At 37.6% G+C, this 17,824-nt stretch overlaps 1 protein-coding gene across 8 annotated transcripts in view; it reads right to left on the reverse strand.

Annotated features, from left to right (window-relative positions):
• The window catches only part of KMT2E (lysine methyltransferase 2E (inactive)), a 62,183-nt gene extending 44,688 nt beyond the window's left edge, over positions 1-17,495 (reverse strand). For 2 of the 8 annotated variants that reach the window (XM_064656749.1, XM_064656754.1), the window contains exons 1-2: positions 17,286-17,495; positions 8,641-8,697 (exon numbers count right to left, since the gene is read on the reverse strand). The gene's annotated coding sequence lies outside the window, so the exon portion shown is untranslated. Of the gene's footprint in view, positions 1-1,454; positions 1,475-4,051; positions 4,174-8,640; positions 8,698-17,285 lie in introns of those variants that run through there. The other 6 variants (XM_064656751.1, XM_064656755.1, XM_064656753.1 and 3 more) reach the window with 6 other exon arrangements.
• Between the last annotated feature and the right edge of the window lie 329 nt (positions 17,496-17,824).

Genomic DNA, 17,824 nt, shown 5'->3' on the forward strand with positions numbered 1-17,824 from the left:
ATTCAGTATTTTTTAAAGCAAAATCATTCTAATGATTCACAATAATGAAAAATTTTCCATCTTATTTTAATAGATTGCCACTAAAAGATGTCACACCTTTGGTGTCACTTTTAGAAGTTATTTTTTAAGTAGTAAAATAAAAAGAATCAGTAGTAGTTTTTAATTGTAGAGCAAAGCTACAATCTGCTTGACATGCATGAGCACAATGATTGCCAGCTACTACCAGTCTCCCACTTCTCTTACTGCACAGGGCAGAACACCCAGCCAAGTACAGGAGATGTAAACAGCACCTCAGCTACTCACAGATTAGTAAACTAATGCACTTTTACACACTAATATAGACAAGGTTTTCCACAGGTGACTAGGTAATTGAAGTAAAATAGCCCAATAACTTCAGTACTTACATAAGGAGCAAATGCAAACTCCTTCCAAGATGTCAAAATTGCAAGAACACAAACCATTCACTTGCAATGAAACACATACAGTGCCTACTAAATACACTCTCATACCACGAAGTCTACAAAAGCCTAATAGTTTTGAGATCAACATATTTTAACATGCTTATCCTTGCCAAACACTAGATTGCCAAGAAAAAAACTAACAAGCCTCCAGTGTAAAATGGACTTCAGACAAGCATTGTGGAATTACACTTGATTTCTTCAGGGTGATAACGTGGCACGTACAAGGCATCTCCAAAGTATGAGATGGCAGCAAGTCTTCAGTTTACCTCCTAAATTCTGTAACCCTACTGAAGTTTGGCAATTAACATAAGAACATGCAGAGGTGTCTAAAGTGCCTAAACCTACAGTTCGTTCTCCTTCTAGACAGAAAAAGTTGTGTTTTGGTCCTATTACAAGAGACACCAAACACAACGAACTGGAAAGCAGTCAGGTCAACCAACCATAGGAGTATTTTGCTTTCCTCATTTAAACACTGAGCATTTTCTTACTAAATACCACAAATAACAAACTGTATCACTAGCTATGCATAAGATTAAGAAAAAACATACTATTTTCATGAATAAGCAGAAAGAAAACCCCATTAAACCAAAAGCAGGTACTGAGTATTTTTCAGAGCAGGCACGAAAAAACCCCAAGCCCCTCCCAACAGTTTACATATTCTATTACTCCCTGCAGAGTGACCTATGCTAACAAAGCATTAGCATAACGCAGTTTTTATTTTATACCTCTTATCAGGTAATTCCAAAAAAACCCAGTTTTAGTGTCTCAAAGTAGGTCCAAAAGACATATTGGACATCACTGCTTAAGATGTTTCTTGCACTTAAAATTGCTTTTTGTGGTGGTGTCATTTTTTTAATAGCATTTTCTTTAGACACTTCTGGCCAGGTAGAGTAACAACTGAAAATTAATGTAGGCAAAAATGCCCAGGAGACTGATGGAAGAAAGAACATGCTTAGACAGCTGTCTCACGGGCTACGACATCTCCAAACTTACCTAAAAACAACTGAAGTTACCCAATCATTATATATTCAAGTGACCTCCACTGTCAATGCAGAAAGAAGAGATCTGGTTACCAAATCTGAGAATCAAGTGAAATTTGACATCTTTCTTAGAACTAATATAGAAAAAGAAGAGCTATGCATAATTTTTAGAGCAATGTATAGATTAGGAATTAATTGCTAATGCATGGCCCAATTAATGACAATCTCTGACAAAGCAAATACATCACCACTCTGGTAAAAAAAACAAAAAAGAGGGGGAACACAGCCAAGACTAACTTTTTACCCTACGGTAGGCTATTCTGACCTTTGTCAGAATTCACTCAAAAATTCTAATAGCCTGACCTAAATGGAATAAAAGCAGAAAATTGAGGAATCAAAATCTATTTTGCTAAATAGCATTAAACAGTTGTTTCATCTAAAAGGAAGTAGAACATGATGGTAATATTACTTCATTATTTTTTACCACCCTTCATCACACACACAAAACCCTCTCTAATGCTTCTTCTTTGCCTACAGTTAAGTCTGGAAGAACGGAGGCAGTCACCTGCTCGCAACACCTACACAGCCAAGTTAATTCAAACGAATATTGCTCATTATTTGTGAGTAGCCATCCCCAACAAATGCCTCTAATGGGGGTGGGGGGGATCTAGGATAAATTAATTACACTACACCCACTTATTACACAGAACTGCAACCTTATATATAGGTCATCCATTTTTGAACACCACAGTGATATCAAATTGCAGATGATGGAAAGCAATTATTTTCAGTCAAGTCAGAACCAGAAGCATTGTCATGACATACTAAAATATTCCCAGTATTTTTATAACTTCAGAAAGAAAATAACACAACCACTGGGGAACTTTATCTATCTTAAAAGTGACTGCTTATCCTTTGAAGCTTGATATTTTAGATGAGTCATAAAATACTATCTGCTGTCATAGTTTGGTACTTTCCAATTTCTGCAAGTACCCATCTATTTCAAGTAGTTATTCTTTCAGAACTCTGACAATCCATCATTCATGGCCTTTAAGAAACTGTTTTCATAGGTGCATCCATTTAAATAATTGACCAGGAGTAGAAAGAAGGGTGCTACAAAAGAAGTCTTCCGACAATCCAAGCAGTTTATACACAATTTACTGTTTAAAAAAAGTCTTTCTTCAACAGTACATGAATTTTGATGTTAGGAACATCACACTGGTTTGTCCAGGGTCATAGAGCTAAAAGCCCCAACATAAAAACTGCTGGGCCAAAGTTCATTGATCAGCTCTTTCCGGGTAAAGTAACTTACCTACTGTACCCTAATTAACAAGACTAGAGGTCCTCCAATTTTGTTCTAGTCCACTCTATTCTTTTAGTGATAATACACTCTAAGCTTTGAAAGAATTTTGGCAATTTCTTAGATTGACCAAATTTTCTCATTATCACCCTACCTATATGAAAAAAATATTCCTTATTCAAATTAATTTTGCTTTTATTTAATTGCAGTAAAAGTTTATCTTGCCCTAATAGTACCATTTTCATCTCAAAACCTAAAAAGCTTTCTGTTTAGTGTGGTTAAACCATTTATTTTGTGCAAGATCAACCTCCTGCCTGAAACCCATTACACTTCACCATTCATTCACATTGGTTTACACTTTCCATGGCACGTTTTCTCTCTAGAGAGAAAGGGGCTTCTTGACTTAACAGCTGTATCAAGCCTAAAATATGTGAAGCCTCACCATACTTCTCATGATCCATTCTATGACACGAGAACTCTTTTTTTAAAATTAATTGTGCTCTCACAACAGAGAAGCACAATACATGCCAAAATATTAATCCCTGTGGCTTCGTACAGAGAACATAATTTATGCATTAAACAACAGAAAATAACTTATATATTATCCCTGAGGTATTCCACTTACACAACATTAATCTGTGGTCTAACAAAGACCACATGATTCTTTTCTGCCACGTCCTTCTAAGATCAACTGTGTCACATCACAAGAGAAAACCTTTTCACTGGTACACAGTGGAGGAAAAAACCCAAATTCAGCTCTTGAATCAGAAGGTAAATTGTAATCACCTGAAGCTACATCAGTAGTTTTGAACCTAATCAATACAGGATCCAAACATTCAAAATGAAACCCACTTGCCATGCTCAGATGCTGGCAGAGGGAACTCCAGGCCTGCTTATCAGCATTATCTTTCTCCTCCTACTTTCTTCTTGTAGGACCATCAAACTCTATATACAACAGACTCAGGAAACAAGCAGATGACAGATCACCTAGACAGAAAGCATACTTGAAAAATAAGAACTTGGAAGTGTAGCCAAACTGTCCAGATGACTCCAACAAGGTTTCATAATCCCAGCTATCAATCATCCTTTAAGTGTCAAGAGTCCAGACAAATTCTTCCAATGCATTTTACATATAACTTTCTTTTTATTTCTTTTAAATTTTTACCCCCAAGAAGGCAGAAAAAATATTTTTTTCAACATTTACCTACTTTCACTTGTATTTTCTTTTATAGATTTAGAAACTGAGTTCCCAGTCCTCACACTGAAACAGAATGTAACAATATAAATCTAATCAGAGAACTCTAACTTACCTTTATTTTTACTAATCATGAAGCATATTTTTCAAGCCAGAAGAAACCAAGCAGTACTTGCTGTACTGTGAAAGGTACAGTCATTTGCTACACTGGTAGCTCACCTCTGCAAGACATTTAACCTTTTTTAAGAAGGGAGAAGAAAGGAAATAGGACTAAGAAGCCTCCTAGAACCCATACTGTATGTCTAAGAATACTAAAGCTCTCATCTAGGCGCACAGACACAAAACTTTTCATAAAAATCAAAGGTAAGAGGTAGTGGCACCACCAGCAACAACTTATTTGCCTTAATGAAAAAAAAAATTCCTGAAAAAACATTAATATATCAAGATAATGTTATTTATAATACTTATAATATTTTTATTACAATATAGTGGGGGGTTTTAATCCACAATTATGTCTAACACTACAAAAAACAAAGAAGGGAAAGACATTTAATGAAAGGTGGTTTTCCTATTCTTCTTCATACATCTGACAGCTTTTTACACAGATGGTGTCACTGTTGCTTGTTTTTCATTTGCCATTAATCAATTTTCAGATTTGTCATGTGACAAATACGAAAAGCAAAGAGCATATAGAAGTTACTGAAAATACATTCACTACAGAAATTAGAAACAGAATTCAAGCCAAGGTGCAATATAACATTTGTTTTCTAATTTATAAAGGGACATCAGTGAAATCATGAACTGAGCTTATGATTAAATTACATCCTACCTCAAATCTAAGTGTTTTCTCACATACACAGAAGACTACACTAATTTGATTGTTAAATCACTTCAAGTTTCACATCACTAGGCATTACAAAAATACTGAGTCTTTTGTTACTGTTTTTATGACTTCAATATACATCTGAAGTTCTCAAAGAATTTTTTTGTCAATTCCTTCCATTAGTCACCACCCATCGACAATTACAAGATTAAAAAAAATAGTTTTTTGATAGTTTAGATGTTTCAAGACTTGGGAGATTTCATCACAGAACATCTCTGCAAAGAGAATTACCACGACCTCCCTAAACACAGAATTTTAAGGACAAAAATCTAATTATAATTAGCCTATAATTAGGCTATTTAATGAGAGGAAACAGTGCTGGTTTAACGTAAATTATTATTTAGATTTTATGCTGCTGTATGTAACGTTACCTCAAAACCCTTAACTAATGTCAGTACAGAAATATTAATATACTAACCAAAATACCATCTCTATACTTTATCTACTCTGTATTTTCAGAGTCCATGTAAAAAATACACATAACTAGAGCTGAAAAAAATTAATCAAAACTTTCTAAGCTATCTATGTATAACAACTATCTTTCCCTTAAACCAAATGATATTACTTTAAATATATATTAAAAATACATAAAAGGTAGAAGTGATAATTTGCCCATATGTAGTAAACTGAGCAACAAAAATGTCTGAGAATTATCTGACCACCTAAAAAGTTACAGCCTTATGCAGTCCCCAACTTATGCAGCAATGGGCAGTGCACCTCGTGTTTAAGCAGTGCTTATTTCCCCTGAGCACAAGTACAGAAGAGACTCTCTTTCCTAAATTGAGAGTACTGGCAAATCCCTTGCCTCACACCCTTACAATCCAGGCAAGAAATCAGTAACCATTTCCTGGAGCAGCATTATCAGAATATACAGAGTGTACATAAAGGCTCATTTTCACAGGATATGCACAAATCTTAAGGGAATTAACTTGAAACAACCAAGCAGACTCGTATAGTCAATTTTCCACTTGAGCACTGACCAAGGAAGAAGAGGAAGGGGTAGACTTACAGATAAAAATAAATCAGAGTTAAAACACCAATTATCTGCACGACAGTCTTGAGTCAGGCAAGACCCTCCAGTTCAGCCAGCACAGAATGCTAATTTGGTTGTAACTTCAAGTCAGTTGGAATGTAAAAGCAATGTACAGCACTAAGCCCAAACCAAAACTCTGAACTTTCATTTGCTCCCAGTAGAAAATTCATGGTACTATGAGTCCAGGCTGGCTCCAGAGTTACAAAGGATCACTCTGAAATTAATTTCCCATCTCAACAGGGTCTTTCAGGCAAGGTGCAAAGAGTTCCAAAAGAATATTACTGCTTTCAGACCTCTGATTATTTCTGCAGATCTTAGCGTTACTTGCTAAAACAAGTCATCTCAGGTAATAAAGACAGATGACCAAAAGGTAGTATTCTGGTTTATTGTGTTTTATTACCACAGCATGCATCTTCTATGTGTAAGGTGCATTTACTGAGAATGCAGCATAAACATTCTCCTCCTCCCTCCCTCTGGTTACATCACACATGTACACGTGTTTTGCAATCATGAGCAAAAGCAATTGTTGTCATGCTTTCCTTCAGATTTACAGGCCAACAATTTTAACTTGTGGTCCTGAAAACCACCCCTGCCCACAAGAAATCCACAGGAACAGATGTAAGGGAAGTCGATACATCTATGCCCTAACACAACCTACACAGGAGAAATTTAAGTAAAACTGCACATATCAATAGTTTGTCACAGTCCACACACACAGTGTGAAAAGTACTGTCCTGAACTGTCACAGAGCCAACAAACTGAGCTTTCCTACTTGGCTTCCCTGCCTATGTTTTTTTTTTGTTTGTTTAGTTCCTTTTTCGTTTTTTATTCAAACTTTTTATTTTTAATTGAGGGATGAAAAAGAGAGTAAGACATTAAGATTTTACTAAATAAAACTGTATGTTTTGCTAAACTGCTGCTTTCTATACTGCTCTGAGCATTCATGTCTATACAGTAGTTGGGTTATTTGCAAAAACAGTGATAGAAACTGACATTTTAATGGCATACTCTAAATATCCTTCAAATAGTGAACTACACGGTGGGTGCATGTGTATATATATCCACACAGAAGCACACAAATCTGGAAAAAATATGCAGCATACATATAGGTAGCACAAATACACCTATCAAAGTAATCAATAAGTATTCATTGCCGTCCGTTTCTAAGGAGGTAACATCTTTAATCAGACCTAGAAGCAGAATACATGAATAAATGACTAATCTTACCCACAGGAAGTTTTCTCTGTTTCCCCTGACATGCTCCACAATCGTACAGATTTTGCTAAGAGATCAGGATGGATATCCAACTTCCAAATGTTACACCACTGCAGCTGCAGCATGAACTATGCAGGCTTAAAAACAACTCTGAGTCCAAATTCAGACCTTTGCTATTGTTTGCTGCTTTCTATGGTAACAGGTAAATTAGCAGTTTACTTCTAATTCGTGCCGAGACAAAAAAGAGAGAGGAGTAGGGAAAATAAGACACAATAAGGACACTCAAATATATAAATTAGGATCTATTAATGACCAACTCCTGCAAATCATACAGAAGAAACAACTTGTTCTAAAAGAAATCTGGTTTCCTATGTATTTTGTAGTTTGTGCCCAAACATTCCCACTGACCTAATACTCTCTCTATACCTCTCACAGCAGTTATCTTCCTCCTCATCTTCCTCATCACAATATTAACTGCTTCTAGCCTCACTCACAAGGCCCTCAATAACCTCCCATGCTCTCACAGCAACCTACACAGTCAGCAATCACACATCCATCTAACTTCCTTATCAAGTGCCCTGCCAGACAGCCAAAAAACCCAAAAAAATACCGGCTATGTGCTGGTTGAAATTACACACATGACAGATAATGGGTAAAATCATCAGGCTTCCTCTCCCAGCTTCTCCCAGGACACTGCTCATAGCTGCTCCCATCCTCTTTTGGATTTTCATTAAGCTTCAGGCTGCTGCATGGTACTAAGTTCCTAACCCTAGCAAATTTCTGTTTTATTACATTACTGGTTGTACTGACACAGACCTAGTGATCATCAGACCAACCTGTTTAAGAAACATTGCTACTAAAACCAACTACAAGGTAGGACTCCTCCTCCAACTTTGCTTTTGAAACAGTGCCAATACAGAGTAAGAGCAAGCACAGTGAATTAACGAGTTCATTAGCACAGAATCACAGAACAGCTTGGGTTAGGACGGATTTGAAAGATCATCCAGTTCCAATCTCACTGCCATGGGCAGGGACACCTTCCACATCAGGTTGCTCAGGGCCCCATCCCACCTAGCCTTCAACACTTCCCGGGATGAGGCATCCACAACTTCTCTGGGCAACTTGTTTTGGCCTACTTATGAACATCATGAGACAAATGCAGGACCTTAAATTCAAAGACCTCTGTCACATTTGGAATGATAGCCAAACTTCATGAATTGGTCCTGAGTTTGGGATCTAGAACAAAGAGACAAAACCCCCTGCCTCCTCCATGGTACCCAAGATTTACACATAAAAGCCTTGAGTACCAATTCTTCAGTACCCAGGTCATGCATTACACAGACTCCAGTCTATGAAGAGTGAGCCACCCTTTCAAGTATAAACCTAGACTCAAGTCTGCCAGTTTAGCCAAGTTTCTGTCCTACAGAAAAGCTGGTTTCCCCTGCAGGTAGGCTACTTTCCCTCTTCTATCCGGTCCAGCAGTGCTGCTCTCGTGCATTCCGATGATGGAAAGTGGTATCTCTTCCTCAAATACTTATGCCAGTGCCTTAAAACACGGAAGACTTGCCCTTACCTCTTCTCTCTCTTCACTCCTTTTCTTCTCTCAGTGGAAGTTAGACAAAATATGGGACTAGGAAGAGAAAAAGAATGAGTGATAGAAAGGAAATAAAGGTAAAAGCAGTTAGAGAAAGAGTAAGGATTAGTTTATTGAACAGAAGTCAAGCAGTAATCAGAGATATACAGACCAATACCATGCTTAGAGATTTTAGACGTTGTATTTACAGAGTTCAATGCCCAATATTGAAAATTACCTGCCAACTGCTTGAAGTCTTTAAGTTTAGTAAAGACCTGCAGTACCTTGTAAAATAAATCACACACACAAAGGCCTTTCCACTCAAAAATCATCAGTTATTTGAGCTGGAGAGTCAAGGAATTGCAAAATACAAAACAAGTACCACACATGAGAAGAGTAAGAGGAAAAAAAAAATACTTTTTGGTAGCAATATGGCTTATTGCTTAGAGAAGTATGTATTAGCTACCTAACATTAGCATGCTATAGTATATCACTGAGAAATGTAAAATTCCTTTAAAGAAAAATTCAAAAGTTAAGAAAACAGGTAGTTTCCCAGTTAAAAGACCTCAGTTTTAAGTCACTCTTTGTGTTAGCTATTTTACTCCAAACATTTATTTCTCCTTCTACCACAAAATGATAAAAAGCTGTTGATTAAACTTATACAAAATGCCTCTATGTGACTTACCAATTACTGACCAAGAAAACATTTACAGCTATTACCCTAAACTATTATTCCTGACAAACATACAAATATATAATGCATTTATGCAAGTATATACAGTCCATATTCTCTAAGAATATAAGTCATGCCTACAACTGTAATGGTTAAGTAAACTTATTTTTTATTAAATATAACAGTATTATTTCATGGTGATTCAATCACTGGAAGCCTTTAGTGACCAATATTCCCTCAAGAACTAAGGCTTTTGGGGTGGAAAAACACATGGCTAAAAATATATATCTGTATTACCTTCAACAATCTAAATATTTTGCCAGCTTCATGTCATCAAATAAACTAATTAATTTGTTTTGTCTATGTTGCTTAGTAAGATGTGGGAGTCTGCTGTAATTATCAGCTACCTACTACAGAAAAAGTAAATTATTTCAAGCCTGACATTTCAGCTGAGCATGTTTCTGTTTTGACATGTTTTCATGTAGTAGATTCCAAAAAACAGTTCCCCTGTTTTATCAGTAGCATTTGATTTACATGAACAGCTCAACAGTGCTCCTACACTTATTTGTGGAAGCAATTTGTAGACATTCACCTAATTGCTACACTTACGCCTAGGAATCTAAACACAAGCAAGTCAGAAAGTCACACTCTTTCAAACACAAACTTTTAATTCTTTCTAGCAGTTAGAACTCTTTTGTGTTATTTTAACCAGAGTTCAACCTGGATTGTATTTTTTGATAACAACTTGGCAGTATTTCAATGTTCTTCACAAAAATTTGGGGAGGAAACTGGCAAGTAGTAGTGAGAGAACAGATTGAGGGGAACTAGAACATGTTCAAGGACAGATAAAAAAATACAGAAGGGTAAGATCAAAAGATCTTTCCTATTTTCAAGAAAACAAAACCCAATTTATTTCCAATTGCAAATATCTTGCAAAATTGTATTATTTGGGTTAAGTAATTTAGATTTCATGCATTTTAACTCTATAACCTTGTGTTGTCAATGGAGATTTCAGTATGTGTTTTTAATTGTAGTAACAGAGAAATGAAATACATAATCTTTGAATAAGCACAAAGAAATTCTGCCCAGCAATGGAAGATCAATGCACAGCTTTTAATTTTCAATACTACTGCCACACAGAAGGGGACAAAAAGATACAGCATTTGGCTTTTATTTGTCTTTCAGCACAGCAGATGCGACTGGAAAGTAAGGCAGTAGAGAACATTAAAAAAACCAACACCACAATCATTCATAAAAATCCTGCATAATGATATTACACATTCACATCAAGCATTCCTACCCAAAGCAAAAGAGAAAAAAAATGAACATAATTAGCTGAATTACTTGGTAACGCATCTGAGAGAAACAGTACCCTTATAACCATTAAAATAACTACTGTATTGTTTATCAGCTGTATATAAGGTATTCACATTTCTTTCACTGTTCTAGACTTATAGGTTCGGAAACCAAATGAGAGGTGTAATCTCTCTGTACCTTCCTCAAAAGCTATAAATAAGTTGTAATTCTTAAGTCTTCACCGTCAGTTTAAGCACAAGCAACTAAAAACATTCCTTATCGGAAAAGTTTCTTTAAAACAACAGTTAAAACAGGATTAACTGTCTAGACAAGGAATATCATCTGTCTTGTGATATGGTTTTAAACAAACCCCATTATAACCATTCTAATTAGGAGTTAGGTCCCTTTGTCTACTCAAGGCAAGGCAAGAGCTTGTTAAAAAGCATCTTTAGCCCTCCTCAAATTAGAAGAGTTAAAGAGTAATGAACACCAGACCAATTTTAGTATTCAGAACTGCACAAGGTAAAAGATCCAAACCTACCATCCTTACACCATCTGAAATTCTCAACTGGTCAATACAGACTGTTTCATCAGTTTCTATGACTGATACATAACACTGACCCAGAAAAAATCCGTGCCTCTGAATTGGAGAGACATGAATGTGACAGATGAACCCTTTGGTGGACAAGGAACTGGCTGGATGGTTTCACTCTTAAGAGTTGTGAGCTGTCAACAGCTCGATGTCCAAGTGGAGACCAGTGATGAGTGGCACTCTGGCATTCCTCAGGAATCAGTACTGGGACCGTTGCTCTGTTGGCAATATGGACTGAGTGCACTCTCAGCAAGTTTGCTGACCACATGAAGCTCTTTGATGTGGTCAACATGCACAAGTGAAGAGATGTCATCCAGAGAGACCTTGACAGGCTTGAGAGGTAGGCCTCTGTGAACCTCATGAAGTTCAGCACAGCCAAGTGCAAGGTGCTGCACCAGTGTCAGGGCAATCTCAAATACTAATACAAGTTGGGCAGAAAATGGATCGAGTGCAGTTCTAAAGACAAAGACTTAGGGGATGTTGGTTGATGAGAAGCATAACATGACCCAGCAATGTGCACCTGCAGCCCAGAAAGCCAAGTGTCCTAGGCTGCATCAAAAGCAGTGTGGTAGCAGGTCCAGGGAGGTGATTTTGTCCCTCTACTCCACTGGAGTGCTGTGTTCAGCTCTGGAGTCCACAAGACAAGAAAGATGTGGACCTGTTAGAGCAGATCCAGAGGAGGCCGCAAAGATGATCCAGAGGCCTAGGCATAAATCCTATTACGACAGGCCGAGAGAAGAGGGTTTGTTCAGCCGGGAGAAGGCTCTGGGAACACCTCAGTGAAGCCTTTCAGTACCTAAAGGAGGCTTATGAAAAACGATGGAGAGTGACTTTTCACACGAGTAGACAGTGATAGATAGGACAACGGGGAACAGCTTTTAACTAAAAGATGAGAGATTTAGATGAGATGTCAGGAAGAAATTCCTTACTGTGAGGGTGCTGAGACACTCAAACAGGTTGCCCAAAGAAATTGTGGATGTCCCATTTCTGGAAGTGTTCAAGGCCAGGTTGAATGGGGCTTTGAGAAACCTGATCTAGTGAGAGGTGCCCCTGCCCATGGTATGGGGGCTGGAACAAGATGATTTTGAACGTCCCTTCCAACTCACACCATTCTACAATAAGAGGACCAACAACAGATTATAAACCTTTCCTTTTAAGTACAATAATGTCATTAAAATCTAGTCTTATCATCTCGTCTTTGAACTTGACGGCAATTTATTTTTGCGTTGAAGATATAAAAGTAAATGATTACCTAGATTATGATGCCATAAAGTACACAAAATGCAACTGCAAAACAAGAATAAAATAAAAAAACTTTCCTTAACCTGAGCCTGCAATATGAAATTTTAATGTCTCCGCTACTGAAAGTGTTAGCTTAAAACTAAATTCTAAAACTAGGAACAATACTATTTTGGCAACACCTGATTTGCAAAACTGCTGGGCCCTTCCAAGTCTCACCTCGGTTTTACAACACTGCATCACCATCTCAGCAGTGTATGAACTATCACCTGAAATGAGATAGCACTCTTGCTATACAATATGCAAAACCAATACATTCCACTGGCACAAAACGCAATCTGTGTGCTACTACAATATATTTTTCACTTGCACTTTTGAAACACATAACTTGAATGGACATTGTGATTTACCATAGTTCTTACCAGTGTTTTAATTTTAAAAAATAAGATAACCAAACACTTAAATCAGGCATGTTAAAAAACATACGTTTTGTTCAATAAATTGTCTTCAAAGGCTTACAGATAACCTTAATTATTAAAATTTTCTAACCACCAGCAGAGCTTAAAATCTTGCCTGTTTCATTAATACATTAATATCTGCAAAATGAAATAAAAATTATCTCAGTATCTCCTAGCAAATATATGAAATCTTGAAAAGGTTCCTTTTAAATAATTTGTTTGTTATGCCTTAAAGGTAACAACAGTTTTTCTTTGAACACAACTATAGAAGGTTTTTTCTGTAGTATGAAGGTCATGAGCAGAATTTTGGATCTTCAAAGACATTAGGTTAACTTTTGTGGGTACAATTCTTTGGTTACTAAGAAAACGTGAACACTGAAGTACATAGAAAAATCCATCTTACACCATTGAAAAGCCCACTACAATTACTATTTTAAATAATCCAGAATTTGGAAGAATTTAAAAGTTTGTGTTTTTTTCTTAATCCACATTGTACATCTGCTAAAACTTTTTTTTTTCCCCACAGATATGTCTTAAGTTTCATTCTTAACAATAAATCAAAACTACTCTTTGCATAGTGGAAACATTTAAACACTATACCTGTCCAAAAAACACTGTCCAGCAAAATTTGCTTTTGAGAGATTCACAAATGCTCATCTGTATGGAACTCTCAAGGCCAATAACATAGATGCAGTTCTTTAGGATCACTCCAGAAATCTAAATTGGGTTCTATTTTATATCTTCACTCATCTACATCCCCCCACCAGATTTTATCAAAACATCACATGCCAACAGCAAAACACTTTCATTAAACCTTCACTTACATTAATCTAGTTATAATAATACTAAGGTTTCACAATTACATACACCACTCCTTAAATCAGTCCCACAAATAGTCCTTACTAAAATTAGTATTAGCATGCATGCAAAATTAAGACTGCCCTTAAATCAAACCAAGATGAGACCTGGAGAAACACTACAACCTTAAGTGACACACCGATTTCTGGATTTCTGTTGCTTTCCAACACAATATTAACAGTGGTGTGTGCTGAAATTGCCCAAGAGGAAATTAGGAGCTGCATTACCTCAAAGTAACCTAAAGAGGTTACTCTAAGAGAAACTTTCCCCAGATTTAGTCTAAAGAGTCAGTATTATTTCTCCTCTGGAATTTCCCAGATGGCAAAAAAATCTCACCCAAAAGGCTAATTGAAAGATAAGCAAACTTTTCCTTCAGATATGAAAAGCTTCACGATACATAAATGGTTTGATAACTCAAGTCCATATTATTGCATTTGTAACACAATGTTTGTCAAACAGAAGTCTGTCTTGAAAAAAAATGAAATTTAGATTTCAAACCTTCCCTCTTTCAAGAAGTTTGCATTAGTTTTGCAGGCAGGGTATGTCATTCTTTATGAATGTACACATAGAAACATCAGTGGAGTACAAAATAAAGGAGAATTTGTTTTGTAGTGTTGTCTCCTTAAAACAAATCACAAATCTCTTCTTACAAATGGAGAAACTGAGTCACAAAGGCAAACTGACTCATTAGAACTCACACAGGAAAACTCTGAAGATCTCTATAAATTCCCAAGAGGTTTTTAGTGCATAAAATTTGGCAATCTATAAAATAAGCTGTAAAATTTGAAAATTAGTATTTTTGGTTTTATTTCATTACTCCCCCATCACTTTCTGTAAACTGTACAAAATTCTTTTCTCCTAATTGTGAATCAGATGTCTGCTTGAGAACATGACTGAGGCCATGAAGAGCTGCAGAGCTGTATAACCCTCTAGGTCATAATATCAGAAAAAAATCAAGAACAGGAGTTTTCAACCTAGGGAGAGGAAAGAAAAAGGCAAAAGGTTTCCATAAAGGCCAATACACTCTTTGGACTTTTATAAATGTATTTTTAAACAAACAGAGTAAGACATGGTTTATGGAAAAAAAAATCATATCTTTATAAATAAAAATGATAGGAGCATGCATTACTGGAGAATTAACAAAATCCCTTAGACTTTGGCCTCAAAACACACTAAAGGCATGCATTAATAACACCCTGGAAGTCTAATTATCTTACTGTTCAACTTTAGGTACACTTTAAACCACACATCAGTGCTTCTAAATGGTATCTAAATTAAAATTTTTCAGAGATTGAAGACAGTTTTTCCATTTCAATGCCTCACTTTTAATTGTTTAAATCCAGAAGGTTCTAAATCTATATTGGAATAGGAATTCATATCTCATTAAGTTAAGGATGAGATTAAAGATAAGCATTAAAAAAAAAAGAAAAATTTTTTTTTGTTTTTTAAAACATACAGTTGCAGCCTCCATAGTATGTATCAGAGTACACTACACCAACTACCAAATAATAAATCCTTGTGACCTCCCTTCCCCCCACTCAAACATATTTATAGTGGTGATACTAAAAGGTTCATATTTCATTTAGGAAAAAAATTAGAGCTTATGAACTGCACCTTCTCTCAACATTTGGATGTGTATTACCACATACACAATTTATACAGCAATACACAAAATAAATTGAAGAAAAAACATAATGGTAAGATTACACGGTAAAAGAAATTTCGCTTCTTAATAAAGTAACAGGTTATAATCCAGCATGCATTATTCCTTTAAGTATTAAGTTCATTTTACATCCTCACACTAGGAATACATGGAATTACTACACTGATGTCCAGCGAAGGTGTTTCCTGGAAGGTGAACATGACGTTCACAAATGTGCTTCCACAAAGAATTTAGCTTAGTGATCTTAATCCACTACTTGTGTTGATAAATATTTCTGATTTTGTGTCGTTAACAGGACGGACAGATGTACAGTGTCTATCACAAACGCAGGGGCTTTTCCAAATTATTAAACTGACATACATATTACCTTACAGCAACATATACACACCCCTCGAAGGAGCTGCTTGAGTCTGTTGCCTCTTTCCACCCCCCTTCTCCCCGAACAGAGTGGTCTCGTTCACTTGCCTTTCACACACATAACCAATAAAATTAATCAGCTGGAACACAGCATTTTTAAATCGTAGTAAAGTCAAGAGATGTTTTGTACGTTATTTGAAGGGAACAGCCTTTTCATTTAAACATAGTAAGACTCTAATATGCTGCAGACAAACGCACTGCATGGGGTGTGGAGGACCCGAGCTGATTAGATTACCACAACATCAGCCTGAGGCCGCCATTTTTAGAATCTCTAAAGGACAAAAGAGGGAAATTAAAAAATTTGCTCCACATTTTTTTAAAAGTAACTTTAAAAGTATAGTGATGATTATCAATTAATCATGCACTGTAACTGAAGCCATGCATATCTCTTTCTTTTCACCGATCTGAGCCCTGAGTAACAAAAACGCTTCATTATTATTCTTTTAAGGTAGTGTAAATAAACAGATTAAAACATTCCTAAATCTAGATGCAGCACTGAACTTCTGCTTTTTACGACACGTAGTATGTACCATTTCAGGGGACCTCAGGGCTTTCAAACACCGCACATTCCCTAATGGCCGAGTATAGGGGAATACAAGACCTTTATAATCAGGCTATATTATGTTTCTCTACCCTATTTAGTACTACACAGTGAACCGCTTGTTTTTCCTCCCCTATGTCTGCAGCAATAGGGCCTAACCCACCAATACTTATCGCTTCAAGAGAGAGACTGAAATATGCCACCCAGGGAACACGAACACCGGCTGCAGAAACTACAGCAAGAAAGGGATGCACCAGTGTAACTACTTACAGCCTGGGGAAAGGGGGTGGGGAGAATGATCCCCTTTTAAATTGGCACAGAAACTCCTGGGGACTGCTCTCTGTTTGTCCAGGTTACACCTCGAAGCGGAGATATTAACAGGGAGGGAGGCAGGGAGGCGGGGGTGTGGAAGGCAGAGAGATTAGGCCTATAACGAGCCATTTTAGCACCACAAAGCAAAAATATACAGGATGGAGGAAAAGAATAGGCTTCCCCAAGCTTCGTAAAACTCAATACGCAGTCCCAATAAGGCACAAACCCGTTCTGAAATCCGCCAGCCCAAGGAAGCCTATGTTGTCACATAATAGCTCCTTTTGGCTCATTTTCCAAGCATAATGCATAAATCTGGCGTAACTGCCAAAAAATTCTCTTCAGCTCCTCCAGTTACAGTAACCCGCCATATTCACAAGATATAGCGACAGCCTGCCATTTTTTAACCAAACCCCCACAAAAGGAAAAGCAAATTCAAGGCAACTTAAACAGAAATTAAACGCATTTCATGGTGGGAAGGAGTTATACTCGCACCGAGGGTAATGAGACGTTCCCGTCGCATTTCATTCCCTTTCTGCCACCCCCCCCTCCCCCAAAGCACCCACAGCAGAATATGCTGATAATAACCAAAGACTCACCTGTAATGGTCACAGGCCAGGCAGCAGGACCCCTCAGCTGAGCCCCTTCTCTATCCCAACCAAAACAATGCAACAGCCCCACTGCGGATATCCCTACCCTAGACAGGACTCAGCCCTCAGCAGGCTCTAGTAAAAGAAAGAAAAGGGAAAGAGGAGACCCCCCCTCCCCCCAAACCTAGCTCAGTGCGCAGAACCCTACAGGGACCAGCTCAGAGGCGCCCTTGCCCTGGGACCTGTGTACAAACCCCGCTGCTGCCGCCGCTGCTCCCGTGCCTCCCTCCCTCCAGCCTCCTACGCTCCCTTCTATGTCACTGCCTCTCTCTGGGAAAATGGCGTCCGCTCTCCCCTCCCTCCCCCTGCACGGGGCTCACCCGCCCCGCCTGACAGGGGCAGGGTTACCAAGGCGAAGCCAAACAGCCGCCATTTTACTTACGGGCCCGGAGCGCAGTCCGCGCCCGCCGAGCCCTCAGTGTCCATTTTACAACACGGCTGAACAGCTCGGGGGGTCTGGGCGCGGCCGCGGCACCAGACTGCGGCAG

The sequence above is a fragment of the Pseudopipra pipra genome, chromosome 5 (genome assembly GCF_036250125.1).
Source record: "Pseudopipra pipra isolate bDixPip1 chromosome 5, bDixPip1.hap1, whole genome shotgun sequence".
Taxonomy (NCBI): domain Eukaryota; kingdom Metazoa; phylum Chordata; class Aves; order Passeriformes; family Pipridae; genus Pseudopipra; species Pseudopipra pipra.